The sequence below is a fragment of the Felis catus genome, chromosome E2 (genome assembly GCF_018350175.1).
Source record: "Felis catus isolate Fca126 chromosome E2, F.catus_Fca126_mat1.0, whole genome shotgun sequence".
In the NCBI taxonomy this organism is placed as follows: domain Eukaryota; kingdom Metazoa; phylum Chordata; class Mammalia; order Carnivora; family Felidae; genus Felis; species Felis catus.
Window position 1 is genome coordinate 1,931,787 of NC_058382.1, and position 15,553 is coordinate 1,947,339.

A 15,553-nucleotide genomic window follows, 5' to 3' on the forward strand; every position below is an offset into this window, starting at 1 on the left:
GCGTGCAGTCCGCGCGTGACTCTCCACAGCGGGTCCGCCAGCGCCAGTGCGCTCCCGTGAGGTGCCAGCCTCCTCCCTCGCTGCCCGGGTTTCTGGCGCGGTTCGGCCTGTACCGCCCGGGGCCCGAGAGAGCCTGGCTTACGGAGGGACTAGCCCCGCGCCTCTCGCGTGTCCTGGACGCAAAAGTGTCGTCTCCCACTTTCTTGTTCTTCACACTTCAACGTACATAGTTTTGCCCGCAGGATTTCCACTTTTGGGACAAATGTATTTTTTTTTCTTCATTGGTTTTGTGTTTGGCAGTTGTTGGTCAGCCCTTCTGCGTGTCACCCCCGTTTCTTTGTGTGGGGGTCTCACACACCCCCACACCCCCTTATCGAGACCCCTGTCAGGGGCCCCTGGTGTTGGCTGGGTTGACGTCAACCTCCTGCCTTCGCGCCAAGCCATCGCCACGGCAACCGCAGCCTGATTGGCAGCGCTCAGAGGCGTGGCGAGGGGGCCCGGGGTGGGCAGCTCGGCCTCTCATTGGCCTGCGCTGCAGCCCCGCCTCTGCGGAGAGCCTGACAAGGAGTCGCGCGCAGAGGCTCGGTGCAGACGCTGGGAGCCGCGGGGAGGACGAGGTCGGAGCTGAGGAGCAGACATGTCCACCCTGGGCTGGTGGCGCCGCCGGGCGCCAGGGGCCCTGTGGGCGTGCTAGACTGTGCACACGGGCTGCTCCTGGGCCGAGCCGTGGGGCCCGAGGCAGTGTGGTGAGGGGAGGTGAGTCCGGCCGGACCCCCGCGCTACACGTCTGTGTCAGGACGGTGTCCGGATGCCGCGTGAGGCAGCACGGCCGTCACACGCTGCACTCTGGGACCCTGGTCAGATGGGGAAGGGGGAAGGCAGCTGGCGGACACCGCCTGGTGGGGTTCTCAACGGGTCCGGTGCTCGGGTTGCCGCGCTTGCCGCGGACGCCATCTTGCGTGTCTGGCCGGGGTTTCAGGGACCGGCTGCCCCTTTGAGGTGGCCGCGGAGCCGGGGGGCTGCCGCGCCATCTTGCCTAGTGGAGGTGGGGGACGGGGACGATCGCGGACTTCTGTCAGGCGAGCCCGCCAGGGTGGGTGCTGGGGAAGTGGTGGGCTGGCCGGGTCTGGGGGCTACAGATCACTACGTCTGTCCCACGGTGTCCCTGATAGCCAGGTCCCTCAGGCTGTCTCAGCATCCTTGCCAGACTTTGGGGGCGGGGCTTGTTTTGCCGCAGTGGCGGCGGGAGGAGCTACAAGTCGTGAGGGGCGGGGCCGAGGGCTTCACGCCTGTGGGTATTTTCTCAGGGCTGTGAGTGATTGGGGAGCCCCGCCCACCTGGCGCCATATTTGGTGTAGGCGGTGAAGTTTGCTGCAAAGGCGCTATCCTGATTGGTTGGCCGCGGATTGGGGCGGGGCCAAGGGCGGTTGAGACTGCGGCTAGCCTGGGCTGTGACAGTATCATTGAATCCCGCCTACCTTGGCGCCATCTTTGATGGGGGTGGCTAAGGTCTGCCGCGCAGGCTGGTGCGATGGTGGCTGGCTGGCCGCAGCGGGGCGGGGCCAAGGGCTGGCGGGGCGGGGCGGGGGGGGGACCGTGGTGACCCCGTGTTCTATGCTCTGAAGGCTTCAGGGACCTGACTACCTCGCACTTTCTTTGCCAGTCGAAGGTTTGGCTGCAGAGGTTTGCCGTGACGGTGCCACCTCAACTGGCTTGAGGGCTAAGCTCTGACTTCTGAGAATGGGCCATGGCTAGTGACCCGGAGACCGTTTTGTTGGCTGGGTCCATGTAGTTTGGAGAAGCCAAGCGTTGTGCTAAGTTTGCCGCAGCTGCCGCGGTTGCGGCCGCCATGAAACTGTTAGTACTGAGGTACAGAGCTACGGGCTGTGGAAGCACCGGCTGTTACTCCTTGGTGATATCTGGGCGCGGCAGAGGCCTTCCCTTGTGGTTGTCACCCTGCGGTGTGTCTGGCCCCATCTTTTGGCTAGGGGAAATGCTGGGGACGGGAGCAGCCTAGCTGTGTTGCGCAGACCCTGTCAGCGGGGCTGGGGGTGGGACCACGGGCAGTTTGGGGGACTGACCCTGCACGGGCCCCGCCCACGCTGGCACTATTCATGTTGGCCGACAGGTGGCTGCCGAGACTCTGCGCAGGCGCCATCTTGAAGGACAGCGGAGCTGCAGGGGCGGGTCCAAGGGGAGAGGAGGCGCTGCAGAGCTCGGCCCACTGTAGTACTGTTTGTTGGCCGACAGGTGGCAGCCGAGACTTATGCGCAGGCGCCATGTTGAAGGACAGCCGAGCTGCAGGGGGCGGATCCAAGGGGGGGAGGGGCTGCAGAGCTCCCCGTGACTTACTGCGCAGGCGCTATCTTGAGTGACAGTGGGGCTAGCTGTAGGGGGTGGGACCAAGGGGCGGGGCTGCAGAGTTGGGCCCACTCTGACGCTGTTGGCCGACAGGTGGCAGCTGAGGCTTACTGCGCAGGCGCCATCTTGAGTGCACGTGGGTTTGGCTGCAGGGGCTGAGCCCAAGGGGAGGGGCTGCGGAGTTCCGCCTACTGTGTCGACAGGTGGCAGCCAAGACACACTGCGCAGCCACCGTTTGAGTGACAGAGGTCCTGCAGGGGGCGGGGTGAGGGAGGGGCTGCAGAGCCCCACCCACTCGATTGATATTAAGACTTGTAGGTGACAGCCAAAGCTTATTGTGCTAGTATCACTATCAGTGATGGTGGTATTGCTGGGAGCAGGCTTGAGAGAGGCTTTCATGTTTTGAATAACAGGAGACTGCAGACCCCTACCCATTGGGTGGGTAGGCCTGGGTTGTGTTAGCGTGGGTGGCCCCTCGAGGCTTATTGCACAGGCGCCATCTTGAATGATGGCAGAACTGCAGGGGGTGGGCCTGAGGGAGGGGCTGTCTTGTCCTGAACGATAAATAGACCCTGGAGACCCCTGCCCATCCCAGCAGTATGTTTGTTGTCCAGTAGGTGGCTGCCGAGGCTTACTGCATGGGCGCCATCTTGAATGACAGCGGAGCAGCAGGGGGCGGGCCCAGAGGTGGCTGCCGAAACTTACTGCGCAGGCGCCATCTTGAATGATGGCATGGCTGCAGGGGGCGGGCCCAGAGTGGGCAGCTGGGGCTTGCTGCGCAGGCGCAATCTGAGTGATGGCCGAGCTGCAGGGGACGGGTGTAAGGAGGGGCTGTCGGGTCCAGATTCACCGGGCTGCAAACACCTGCCCATCCTGTGCCATGTTGGCCAGTAGGCGGTTGCTAAAGCGCCATCAAGAAGGACCGTGGAGTTGTAGGCAGTGGTTTGAGGGTGGGACTGCCATGTCTTGAGTGACTGAGGGGTCCTGGGGAGCCCTTTCCACCTTCGCATGGCTAAGAACAGGAGTCAGGTTTGCTGTGTAGGCTCCAGTTTGGCCAGCCCAGAGCGTTTGCCGCAGTGGCCACTCAACAGGGTGGCAGGCGAGATATTTCCTCGAAGGACACCAAAGCCAAGTCTCAGGAATGTGGGGACAGGGTTCATCTGTGAAGCCCTGAGGGTCCGTTTGAGTGACTGGGGTTCAGATGTCGGCATTTTAATAGATTTGGGGAAGGTGAGGTCTCCAGAAGATGGACCCGTGCTGTGGGAAGAGGACGCGTGCTGTGGACATAAGTTTTGGGGTGTGGAGGCTCTGAGGTCAGTATGGAGTTTACGCAAAGAAAAATGTCTAAGAGCCTGGAACTGGACAATTCAGGGCTGCAGACAGGAGAGGGGCGTGGCACAGGAGACAATCCAGGGGAGGTACTCTAGGCATGTCCGGGCGTGGTTTGGGGGGCGAGGGGGGCCGCCCTGGTTCTTGGGTGGGGCTACCTGCTGGTGGCAGGGGTGGGGGGGTGCACATGCGCAGAGTCACTTGTGGCACTGCTGCTGCGTCCTCTGGAGGACTACCGCGATTCCAGCACTAAAGTAGCTCTCACCATGTTTGCCTACGTGTATCCCAGACTCCAGCTGGGGCACTTCTAGTCCTAGCTCCACCAAAGCATCTCGTAAGCCCCCCATTTGGGAGCATGTTGAAAACCTCTACAATGGTGGGTAAGGTTAAGGAATGAAGTAACTACCTAATGGCAATAATACTAAGGTCCTAATAGAAGATAATCTTTTCATAGTACTTAAATTTACAGTGCAGTTAAACTTCTTTCCCTGCATCACTAGCTATTAGATGGCAAAACTGGAGTTTTAACTCACTTTTCTAAGGGGTACCTGTATCTCTAGTCCATGTGGTCTCCACGGAAAATGTCAGTAGATGTTCTGTTTTTCAGTGACATTAGGTTCATCTGTACCAGTCTGCCATGGGCTCTGAGATTGAGTTCTCTGAGCATCTGCTTTTCTATAAAGTGATACTTAGAAGATTACAGTGTTGTGGTGAGGAGTAACAGAGACAAGAAAAGCAAGTTGTTAAGTATTGTATGGGGTGTGTAAAATACATAAATATGTAAATAAATAATAGTACCACTTCAGCTATTGTTTTCCTGAGTTTTGCCTACACATGTCCTTTGCTTTTAGAGGAACTGCCAGCATCACATAGTTAATAAGTGGGAAGTTGGGTTCTTGAATTGATTTCTAAATCCAAAGCCCTGTGTCTTTACTGTTTTGCTTTGCTTGTTAGAAGACATTCTAAGAAGTTCAGAGAATGACTTGCACAGCCATTGGCATAACCCCACAGGGAAGAGACTGTGATTACAGTCCACAGTACAACTCTTGCCTCAGGGAGCAATGCCCAGGGCCCTTCCATCCTGGGAGGGAAGACCCTTTCTCCTAGTCTCACTTGACCTCTGCCACTGGAGGAGATAAAGGTGCAGTCCTTTCCAGTCTGAGGAATCTGGTATTTGCAAAGTAAATTTGGTATCTCATGTTTTCTTTTCCTTCCCCAGCTTTGCCTTCTCGAGCTCCTACCCTTCTCAGAGACACCTGGCCAGAGGAAGAGGAACTAGGTCCAAACACTAGGTGGCCGGGTCCAGGTCCAGGTGAGCTGAATTCCCTTCTCACACTGCCACACTCATCCTTAGAGTGAACACATTCTTCTTCATCCTGACACTTTTCTACTGCATACGTGTTCTATACAGCCATGCAAGTACCCGTTTGTGCTCTCTGAAAACTCACAGACTCTTCCGGTGAATTGCGTGTTTGCCAGAAATTCTCCTTGGCCTCATGCTATGCTTTTCAGTTTCCTTCATTTCCCGCCCCCCCCCTCCCCCAACACTCAGTTGCACTTTCAGGCCTACTTTTTCTCTCTTGTTGGGTGATTAGAGAAGCATGAGAGGTCCATCGGTTCTTCTAGCAAACATGGCCTAGAGTGGGAAAAGAAGTGTATTCCTGGAGCTCATAGTCTATTGGGTAATGAAAGACTTTGAAAAAATAATTGTACAATTGATGTTTTTGAGAGAGAATATTCACTGTGGACAGTTAACCTGAAAGAGGCCACATAGGGCCTTTCTGGAAGGCCAGGGAAGCTCAGGCTGAGCACTGAAGAAGTGAGAATGGTAGTGTGTTGTGGCAAGAGTAGTCTGAAGCAGAGGGCACAGGGGCATTTCTGAGGGCTCCAGAGAGAAGAGCCAAAAGTCTAGGATGCCTGGAGCAAAGGAAAGAATTGAGTGGCGTTTGATCAAGGTGGGGAAGAGGTCAGTTGGTGCTGTGTTGTGAAAGGCCTTCCAGTGAGTGGTAAGTATATGGGCTCAATATGAAACACAGTGGGAAACCATTGAGGTGTTTTAGCTGTAAAAGTAACGTGAGAATCAGATTTGTGTTTTAAAAATACAGTCTGTTGTAGGGTTCTGAAGAGGAGGGTGGAAACAGTGGCTGCAGCAATAACCATTTCAGGTCTGGGTGAGAGATGATAGCTTGGATTAGGGTCAGAGCAGGGGGAGAAGTGAAGTAGTTGGATATTAGAGAGCTACTAAGAGACTCAGTCGGCCCCGTACTCTTCTTTCACACCTTGCTGACTGCTTCAGGTCAGGTGCAGTGAATCACATCGTGTGGGGAAGTGAGCAAAATAGCAAAAGTTGTTCATTCCGTCAGCAAACATGGAAACTGCCCACTCTGGGACACGACCATGCCAGACTTTGTATGTCTGGAAGTGGGTGACATAATCACTGGCCTCAATGTCTGCTGAATGAGTACTGTAGTTAAATGACGAGTAAGAAAACATGCTTACCAAAATAGGTGGCTGTGCTGACGGTGTGTTACCATCTGAAGGAAGGCTCATGTGACATTCAGGTTGGTCCCTGGGAATCATTGGTTTATGCCTGGCCTCAGTGAGTGCCTCAAGTACCCAGTGTCTGGTCCTAAAGCCTGTGGACACTCAGAAACCTTATTTCACCTAAGGACTCATTCTGTGTTAGTAGATCCACATTAATGAGGCTGGGGAAACCTATGTAAACCCTACTGACATATTAGTTTATGTTGAAAACCGGTGTGACTAAAGTACAATGTTCCTGTTTTCTCCATTCTGGCTTGTTAGCTTATAGTGGGAGATAACTACAGCAGGGACCCAAATACTCAAAAGTGTGTATGATCAACAGATTCTCTCCCTGTAGACAGACCTACATGGGAAATGAAACCATAATGAAAAGATTGCTTGGTGAGTTATGGAATCAAAATGAGAGAAGGTGAAGGTTCACTAGCACTGGCCTTTAGGTAGCCTAGTGCCAGCATCTGGTTGCAGTGAAGCTCTTGCTAGGGTAACTAGTACCCCAGGGGTCTCCTATCTCCAGTCCCCTTTGTTCCCAATTTCCGCTCAAATTAGGTCTGACCAGAGTAGCCCTTTCCTGTACATCGTTTGTGGCCTATCTTTTCATGTTTTTTTCTCATTTGGGAGAAAAAAAATGATCAGCTAATAATTGATGTGAAAATATGGCCAGGTTAGTCATACTGGCTCAGAAGACATTCTCTTTAAAGTAGCTTTATTCGTCTTGAACTATTTGGGGTCTGATCATTAAACTAAAATTCTTAGATACTATTTCCTCTCTTCTGAAATTTCTGGGGAAAGCCCACAAGAATGGACACCAACAAGGAAATTTTGCTGCAGTGTGGTAAGTGCTAAGCCTTTGTGATAGAGGTAAGCCCAGGGTGATGTGGAGATGATCTGAGAAGAGCCATCTAAAAGACCAGAGGGTGGAGGTTGCGGCCAGGATGGTAGGGAGAGTGGTCATTTACTCTTTGCTGACATTGCCATATGAAACTGGCCCCCCAGCAGCCCCTGTTGTCCGTATGCTTCTGTTTGTGATTATTCGAACAAGACCAGACACCTAAGCCTACAGCAGTGGTTCTCAAAGTATAACTACTGGGGTGCTTATTGGAATGCCTCTTTATCCTAGAGAACCACAGGCCTCCTAGATCGTCACATCTAGAAAGGCAGGTACATATTTCACAAGTACCTCAGATGGCTTTTGGCACCCCAAGTTTGAGAACCACCACCCTAGAAGGACTTGAGCTGCGGTGTGTAATTGCAGGCTCGGAGAACTTGGGTTGCTGAGGCTGTCAGCACTGGGCGTGTCACCGGGAGGTGAGGTAGGACTGGGGCTGGGGCAGCGCTTACCACGTGCATGCTGAAGTAGAGAATGTCGGTCTGCAGAGAGAGGCAGGAGAATGGAGCAAACGAGAAGAGAGAGGAGACCGCACACCATGCTGTCCCCAAGAAACGAAGAAAGTAACTTCCTCGCTTCCTGACTTTAAAGTTCTCAATTCCAGCCCCCTCGGATGAGGTAGGTAGAATGAGTGAGGGGGCTGAATCTAGGTGCACCATGATGAGGGGCCAAAGTAAGTAAGTAGAAATGGGGTTGAAGAAGCTCTCATGGAGCTTCTTTCTCAACTGATGGGATGTGGGGAGCCTGAGGTGAAACAGTGGGGTCACAGGATTTCGTTAGCTCTCCTCACGTGTCCCACTCAATGTTTTCAAGCCTCTGATCTGTGTTCTTTAATTAATTTCTTCCCAGTTCAGTTGTTTGAGGCCAAAGACACCCCCCCCCACCTTGTAGCAGAGGTGTCTGATGAATTCCATCCTTGTTTCAGTTACATTAAATGTGAGGCCCATACTTTTGTTTTCTATTCATTTTTTATGAAATAGAGAAGTAAAGTGCTATAAAACATTCAAAGAATGGCGCAAATACTGTGGTAGAAACCACGGTGGCAACACTGTTGTACAGGCGGCACCACTGTCCTGTAGTTTTAAGTGGTCAAGCTCACAAGTGAAATTTATTCTGCATGAAATGTTTATGATGCATATAACATTTCATGGTTAAATGTCTAGTGTATGCAAGAACCAATATTTGGAGGTTAAAGAACGCTAGAAATCCATAAGGCCCTCTGCCCAGGGTAGAGAGAGACTGCTTTCTGTCATTCATGTCCTCTCTTTCCTTCCTCTTGGAATTGGTGGTCTTGGCCCCTAGGACCAGGGCTTGGTCCCTTTGTGTCTCCACCTTTGCTTTTGTCTGCCAAATGTGGTCAGACCTTTTAAGATCCTGCCCTTGGCTGCTACTCAACCCACACTGGGATCTGTACTCCAGAGAGCAGAAGGAAATGGGGAAATTTGAGTAGGGGTATGCGAGGGTCCACCTCCAAGTCAGGAAATGAAGGTGATGGGTTTGCCATGTGGCCAGAATTCAGTTTGAACTATGAGGCCAGAGGGGAGGGCGTGGTGTGGAGCACCATCAAGTGATACAGGCAGCGAGTGGAGGGTGCCATAGGAGCAGTGGGAGGCGGCCAGAGAGGAAGATGAAGTGTCCTCGTAAGCAGGGGCCACATCCCAGGGACCACCACAGCAGAGGGCATGCTGCTTAGCAGTAGTAGGCAGAAAGGAAAAGGAAAGACCAACAGCAATTGAATTTATTTTGAATTTTATATTCAAAAATTTGTTTCCAATTATAAACTTAGAATAACATTTGAAATTAAAATGCAAAAAGAAGTAGTATCTTTTATTTATTTTTTTATTTTCCCCCTTTTATGAATAATCTATACAAGTTTATATGGAAATTTTCTTCTGGCTTAGTTTATATGTATTTCCGTATGTTTAAATATCCTTGTAGTTGTTTGCTCTTGTGTGTTTGTTTTTTTAGCACAATGAGATCATACCCAGTTCATTAACATTTCAAACTCAAGCTGTAAGAGTGAAGTTCCTGGGATGTGAGACAGTAGTTGGTGGGCGGGGAGAAGGTGTCATATGCCACCTGGAGAGCTCAGATAATGTGTACACTATGTTTTTAGTCTCCATTTTTGTGGGTGTGTTTGTTTGTGTATGCACACATACTACTTAGTAGCTATTTAGCACTATCTACAAGAATTTCCATATAAATACACTTCCATCTATAGGTTTGCTTTCTAAAAACTGCCTTATTCCATTGTGTGGATATTTCCATCATTTTCTATGTGCATATAAATAGGTATACATGTAAATGCCACGTATGCTGTACAATTTTATGCCCCATTATTTTCATTTAATGCTTTAAAAGTTTTTTTACGTTAGTGGTTTCACCGAGTTTAAATAAACCAGTGTACCTGTAGAATGGAATATTATGTGGCCTTCAGAATGATGTAGATCTATATGTACTAGTATAGAAAGGTAACCATCATAAATTACTAGGTTTTAAAATACATACACAAGGGACGCCTGGCTGGCAGGGTCGGCAGAGCACACAAGTCTTGATTTTGGGGTTGTGAGTTCCAGCCCCACATTGGGCATAAAGTTTATTGGAAAAAATAAAAGTTAAAAGCACACACATGCAGAACACCTAATGTGATCTCATTTGGGTAAAAATTTGATGCTACTCTATATATGGATGTCAAAAGGTTTAGTATAGCAACAGATTTGATCAGTGGATGTGGCTTGTGGTTTCTACATTAAATATTTTGTAATGTTTGAATGTCGTATTATCTTTTATGTTTGCAATCAGAAAATAATGTTAAAAAACTTCTTGAAAACATGACTTAATGGCTACATAGCATTCTATTAAAGATATTTATGTTTTCATTCCTTCCTGTTTGATGAAAATTTTGGAGGAATGCTGTTTTTTGAGGGCACTGATTTATTTTAATGAGAGCAAAGTAGATTATTGGCCTTTGTGGTCTTAGGCTTCCAGTGATGCGTTGTTGACATACAGAATTGCTTGGCAGGAGGCCAGACCCCAGCACTGGTTTGTGGTGCTTTCCTAATGCCAGAGGCTGTCCCAACCTTCTTGGAAATGCATGCTTGAATAACTGGTCAGAAATTAAAGTGTTGGCCATCCCCTCTCATCACTTTTGTTAAAATTATTCTTTACCACTTAGTCCTCAGAGAGTTCATAGTTTGTATTTAAACAGTTAATGCTCTTTTTGATTTAAAGACCTTTCTTTATTGTAAACTAAATCCCATGTGTGTGTACACTTTCATGCAAGTCAGGTTTTGGGCTGTGTTAGCTCGGTTAAGTGTATTTGTCTTGACACTTGCGTCATTGTGTTGGAAAGAATACTGTACGTTTCCATATGTTTGGGTCATTTTACAGACAACACATTGCCCCCACCACATACATACCTTATGCAGTATTGTCCTGATAGTTTTGTACCTTTATTCTTTAGAGGAACTGGATTCTCAGTTTATCAAAGCTTCCCATCCTTTCATTGGATTTTAATGTATGTTCAAGGAAGGATTGACAACAATTTCCACATTCCCATCCAAAAACATGTGTCTTCATGTATTTAGGATTTGTGTTATGTCCTAGACATTTAAAAAAATTTTTGTTTGGAGTTGCAGATAGTTTGAATTTATTTATGAGAATTTATTTATTTTGCCATTAATGGGATTCTTTTCTTGTATTTAGTGACAAGGTTTTTTAGCTCAAAATAATGCTTTTTCCACATTATGCTTCTCGTTTCTTCTTCTTCAGTTGTGTTAGCCAGGTTTTTCCAGAATAGTGTTGCATGGTGGTTGTGGTGGAGGTCCTCCCTTCCTGGCTCCCACTTTTAGTTGGAATACCTTTAGTGTTTAATATGCTTGCTTGCTTTTATTTGAGATAAATCTTTATTGTTCATAGGTGGCCTCCTAGTTGTACTCTTTGCTAAGAACACTATAAGGAGAGGCTGTTGAAGTTTGCAAATGCTTTTTAACACGAAACAATGCTCACAGGATCCCTTTCCCCTTATAATCCATCGTATAGAACAGTCCCCTGGAATTGGGATATCTTCCTTTGTATTACTGGAATGGGCTAGACTTTTCTAGATTGGATTTATTAAACATTTTTGCATCTAAGTGCAAAAAACTGTTTATTGAACACCTATGTGCCAGTCCTGTGAGATAAAAATACAATGGTGGAAAAAGGCAGCAGAGGCTTTGCCCTCAGAGACTTTGGGTTTAAGTGCAGGCACTCTCAGTTCTACTAGGTTCACACATCTTCAGGCACATCTCTGATCATATGGGTAAATTGTTATTGTTGGCCTTTCTGGTCTGTCCTTGGACAGGCTACCCCCTCAGCCCCAACATTTCATGCGATCGTTTCAGACAAACCTTTACTCAGCTCCTTTGTGATGCTTTCGTCTCAGCTACCTCCAAACCTGTATCTTCTGTTTTCTTCAACGGTAGGCGTGGCTGTTGCCATGGAGGCAGAAGCTGGACTGGGGAAGTGGGGGCGAAGTGGGTAGAGCAGTTATGCTTTTGATTGGCCAGAGGCGCTGTCACAGGACGAGTTCACCTGAGATCTGGGTCTTCCTGAGGGTAAGGTGAGTATGGGACCCTGGCAAGTACTAGCACAGCACATCTGGCCCCACTCTGAGTTGCCCTTTGGTCTGTAAACAGAGTGAGTAAGGGGTAAAGGTTGGGTCACTTGGCCAGGATGGCACCTAACCTCATCTCACAAGACTCACCTGCTGTTAGGTACCGCTGTAGGAGTATGTCGATCAGTGTCTCCTTTTCCGGAGTTTGACTCTTGAGACAGGATCTGTGCCCCGTGTTAGGACCATAGTTATACAAGAACACGTTAGCAACATAACACTTTTCTGACATGTGCTTAACACTTTTCTGACATGTGCTTGTCCCTTCCCATGGCTCCATGTGTAAAATGGCGTCACCTGCCATCATTTACTGCAGCAGCTCTTTAGTGCTGCATGTGTTACCTTTTATAAACTGGAAATTAGGTGTATATATAAGGACTTTATTGTAGTGGGCACCTGACTTTTTAGCTTTTTATTTATTTATTTATTTTTTTAATTTTTTTTAACGTTTATTTATTTTTGAGACAGAGAGAGACAGAGCACGAATGGGGGAGGGGCAGAGAGAGAGGGAGACACAGAATCGGAAGCAGGCTCCAGGCTCTGAGCTGTCAGCTCAGAGCCCGACGCGGGGCTCGAACTCACGGACCGCGAGATCTTGACCTGAGCTGAAGTCGGACGCTTAACCGACTGAGCCACCCAGGCGCCCCATAGCTTTTTTTTTTTCTTACTAATATTTTACCTACTTGACTGTCCTTAAGTGGAGACTTGCTGGTTCAAAAGGAATGGGCATTTTTAATGTTTTTAAAACATAGGCTGAAATGGCATCCAGAATTATGGTTCATGCCTGCACCAGCCAGCTTCTCACCAACATCAGTTTTTCTTGTTGATTATTTTTGAAATATCTGCCCATTTGATAGGCCAAAAAGGTGTTGACTGTAATATTTCACACTTCTTTGATTCCGATGTGACTGTTGGAACTTATCGCTAATTTTATGAACTGTATTTTTTGTTTTTACGGGTAGACATTTCTCTTATTGGTTTCTAAGAGCTTCTCACATTTGAGATATTAACTGTTGTCTATGTTGCAAAATATTTCCCCCCTCTTCTTCTGGTTTGTTTTTATTTTGGTTGCATCTTATAGCACAGAAAATTTGTACCCATTTTTATTTTTCCATCTGCTGAGTAGTGAGTGAGTGGTCTTTTGGTGGGCTCTGGCATTGGAATTATGCTTGGGCCTTCTCCTCCCTGTCCCTGTTCTTTGCTGTTGCACACAGTGCCTCTCTGAACACACTTGAGATCTGTACCTCTGTGCACATGGGCAGACAGGTCTATCAGTTAGATTTCAGAATCCCTAGGATAGGGGATGACCTTACAATTATGTATTAATAATTGCTGGAGATCTGGGGAGTATATTCAACTTATAGCTGCAATTTCCTTATGTGATTCTTGGTTTCAGAAGTTCCAGACTTGATTCTTTGGGGGTTTCTAAATTGCCTGCCATCTGGTTTAGAATATGACCTTGGACTCCAGCAGGGTGGGATAGGCAGGGAAGGGAGGAGACCCCCTCAGTGTTAAGGTGTCAGGGTTGCGTGAACCCACTCAGTGGGCAGCACAGTCTCTAAGGCCTCTGCTAGTGCTTTTGTTTATTGTTTTGTTTTAACTTTGAATTTATTTTTTTGACTAGGTAATACATGCTCATGGTAAAAAATAAATAAATAAAAACAAAAAACAAAAGGAGACTATACAGTGAAAAAGTAAGTTTCCCTTCTTTCCCTGGCCCCCAATTCCCTTCCCCAGGGGTGATCACTATTAATCACTATTACTAGTCTCATATATATTCTTACAGAAATTATCTAAGTAAATACGTCTGTTTTTATAGTTTCTTAGAATGCTGTACCCATTTTCGTGTCCCATTTTGCACTTAACTACGTTAGAGGTCATCTTATATCCATTTATTTACAATTGGCTCATTATTTTAAAAGGTTTCATAATCATTATATGAATATGTACTATATTTTGTGCATTGTCAGCACTATTCAGTGACTATATTCTTGGACATATGTGATTATGTATTTCTGGAATAAATTCATGGAAATAGAATTTATAGGACAGGGTGTGTACATTTAAAATTTCAAGAAGTTATCCAAATTGCCCTCCATAAAATCTCCATTGCCATAAGCATTATGTGAGTACGCCCATTTCTTTTTCATACAGATACTTACATTGTCCATTTTTACAATTACTCTGTTCTCAAAGTCCTTTTTTACTCTCAGATCTGAAATGAACTTCCTCTGCAGTTGTGGGAAGGAGTTGTTAGGGCCTGATTCTTTTTTTTAAGTTTTTCCTGTTAAATTAAAAAAAAAAAAAAATATATATATATATATATATATATATATATATATATATATATATATATGTATAATGTTCTTGCTGACCACAGGCTGTTCTGTTGCCCTTGTTAGAAAATCTTGAGCACATTTAAAGAACATCAAATTTGTTTACTCTAGTCCTGAATTTCTTGAGAAAAGAAATGAGTGAATTTTTGGTGTAGAAGTTGGCGTGTACCTTGTGATCGAATTCTTAAGGGCGTTCAAACGGTTGTATTTTTAATGAGTAAGATGTCCTCCATCTCTTTTCTGTGCTCTGGAAGGGTTTTTATAACATGGTGAACTCATTGCTCATGGAACTTTTATGGAAGTTGCTCCTTAAATTATTTCATCTTTTTAAATTTCTTCCCTAGATTTTCCTCTGCTTTCTGAGTCAGGTTTGCCTGCCTGTATTTTCTTAGAAAAATTATTCTCTGTCAAACCTTTTCATCCTACAGTTACTGTATGTAGTTTTCACCTGCTGGTGGTTTATGCTTCAAATATATGTGTACTGGGAGGAAAAATTACCATAGTAAACAAGTACATATATGAAGTCAAAGTTGTCCTTAATAGCTCTCAATTTTGTCGTCTAGTTAGAAGAGCCCTTTCCTGCTCCATAATTCTAAAAAGTAATCTTTTATTTATTTTATTTTGATTTTAGTTTTAGCATTTTTATGTATGGTATGACCTTCTCCCCCCAAGTGAAAGATTGGCTAGTTTTCCTACCACTGTTTACTGAAATAATGTGTGCCTTCCTTACTAGTTTGTAAATGCCATGTTTCATGCCACTGCCGGATACTTGACTACGTGTGGTCAACTTAGACCACAATTCCTAAGAGAATCCACTTTCTTATCATAAGTTACAAGTGGGTCTTTTTGTTGTTTTATTTCTTGGGTTTTGATGGTGTAAACAACCATCATTGTTATTTTTATGTAGTCTTTCTCCTTCAGGCATATTATAAAAGAACTTTCTTACCATGAGATTACGTGAAAATATTTCTTAAATTTTTTGTATGGATTGTTGGTCTTTTGATATGTGAATTTTCAAAATATTGACCAAATGGAACTCTTCCAGGTCAACTTTGGAACGATCGCCAAGTTCCCCAACATTAATATTCTTTGAAGTTCCATTAAATTATATAGATTAACTTGGGGGAGGTTTTAGAGCTTTAATATGCCAGATCCATACATCTCCCATGATTATCCTATGTCTCTCTATTTACTGCCTTTTATTATTATAATTTGTAATCTTATCCATGTGGATGGTATTGTCTTTCATTAAATCTTTTCTGTCTTTATAATGGCAGTTCTCTTCCCACTATTTAAAATTTTTAATTGCTGATACATATTTAGGGAGCCTGTTGTAAGTGATTTTCTTATTAAATTATTGTCAGGTCTGCTTCCATTAATTCACAAAATCTGAGTGAATGCTCTTACATAAAAGAGAATGATAGTTTTAGATCTTTCTTTATGCCT

The 15,553-nt window shown here is 46.3% G+C and overlaps 1 protein-coding gene across 13 annotated transcripts in view; it reads left to right on the plus strand.

Annotated features, from left to right (window-relative positions):
* PEG3 (paternally expressed 3) overlaps nucleotides 1–15,553 on the plus strand; it is a 50,390-nt gene that overhangs the window by 16,947 nt on the left and 17,890 nt on the right. Inside the window, exons 1-6 of one of the 13 annotated variants that reach the window (XM_045046699.1) lie at nucleotides 574–756; nucleotides 4,910–5,002; nucleotides 7,024–7,066; nucleotides 7,609–7,738; nucleotides 11,584–11,720; nucleotides 13,396–13,465. The gene's annotated coding sequence lies outside the window, so the exon portion shown is untranslated. Of the gene's footprint in view, nucleotides 1–573; nucleotides 757–2,917; nucleotides 3,675–4,909; nucleotides 5,003–6,987; nucleotides 7,067–7,608; nucleotides 7,739–11,583; nucleotides 11,721–13,395; nucleotides 13,466–15,553 lie in introns of those variants that run through there. The other 12 variants (XM_045046701.1, XM_045046700.1, XM_011289490.4 and 9 more) reach the window with 12 other exon arrangements.